Genomic DNA, 1,731 nt, shown 5'->3' with positions numbered 1-1,731 from the left:
TGCTGGGATTAAAGAAGTGTGTCACCACTACAAGGCCATATTAAAATTTTCTGAAGTTGTGGCCTAGAGAGATGGCTCAGTGGTTAAGAGCACTGCCTGCTCTCCTAGAGGACTGGGGTTTAATTCCCATCAGCTACAAGGCAGCTCACAGCTGTCTCTTACTCCATGTCCAAGGGACCCAACACCCATGGCAAAAATGCACATAAAAAGGGGCTGGAGAGATGGTTCAGTGGTTAAGAGCATTGCCTGCTCTTCCAAAGGTCCTGAGTTCAATTCCCGGCAACCACATGGTGGCTCACAACCATCTGTAATGAGGTCTGGTGCCCTCTTCTGGCCTGCAGGCATACACACAGACAATATTGTATACATAATAAATAAATATTTTAAAAAATGCACATAAAATAAAAACAAAACAAAAGATTTGCTTAAAAAGATTTTTTTTTTCTAAAGTGATAGCTGAAGGTGGTTCAATTGGTAGAGTACTTATTTAGCACAAAGTTCTGGTTTGACCCCTAAACCAGGTGTGGGTGTGCACACCTGCAATCCTTGTACTCAGGAAGTGGAGGCCGGAGGATCATCTCATCCTTGGCTTAATAAGGAGTTCAAGGACAGCCTGGGACATGAGATTATCCAAATAAAACAAAATAAATATTTAGTGAGGCTTCAAGTGTATTCGGGACCATTGCTGCCTTTTGTGTTTTGGGTTGCGCTGTGTGTTGTGTCGCAGAGAGGATATTATGTGGCCTACTTTGGCCTCTGACTTCCTGTGTGCTGAGATAACAGATTCTGCCATCACGTCTGGTTAGGTAGCACTACTAATCAAGGAAACGCCCATGTCATAATACTCTTAAGTACCACATACATTCTGTTAATTATACATTGCTGTGTTCCAAGCCAAGGAAAGTAATAGGTTTTTTTGAAAACTCCATTGTCTTCAGATTTTTCTGTTCATATCTCTGTGAGACAGTTCTACTGATGTTTTGTGTTTTCTACTATTGGTTTTGTGCTTTCAATCAAACTACTTTGTTAGGCAAAGGCACAACTGGGTACATTTAGGTTATTCAGATGGTTCGTGATTGAATACAGAATGTCACATGTTCTGTGCAACTGCTCTACCATGGAATGTAGAACTATATCATTGCCACTCTGGGGACCGGAGATAGGAGCTGCATTTTGGCCCGTGAGTACGCTGTGGCTAATACTTCAACCATGAAGTATTGAGTTACTCTTTACTCTACTACTGAGACCTCTATGTTGGCTAAGGCTGCTGCACGTCCCAAGGGTGGATAGTACTGAAATCTTGATCTATTTCTTCCTTGGATTTCATAAGCCTATTGTGAATTCTCACAATAATCTTTTCCCTTCCTTTAGTGTAGTAGTTACTTTTTGCTTCTTGCAGTCAAAAGTATAAACAATACAACTTACTTTTTACATGGTCTTGGATATTGAACAATTTAACATTTATTTAGGGCTGGAGAGATGGCTCAGAAGTTAAGAGCACTGACTGCTCTTCCAGAGGTCCTGAGTTCAATTCCCAGCAACCACATGGTGGCTCACAACCATCTGTAATGAGATCTGGTTCCCTCTTCTGGCCTGCAAGTATACATGCAAGCAGAACACTGTATATGTAATAAATAAATCTTTAAAAAAAAAACATTTATTTATGTGTGTGTGTGTATGTATGTACGTGCATGTATGTGTGGAGGGAGTTGTTCCCATGTTGTGGAGTAC

This window comes from Myodes glareolus, chromosome 17 (genome assembly GCF_982192425.1).
Source record: "Myodes glareolus chromosome 17, mMyoGla1.1, whole genome shotgun sequence".
Lineage (NCBI taxonomy): Eukaryota > Metazoa > Chordata > Mammalia > Rodentia > Cricetidae > Myodes > Myodes glareolus.
This window is presented reverse-complemented; position numbering follows the sequence as displayed.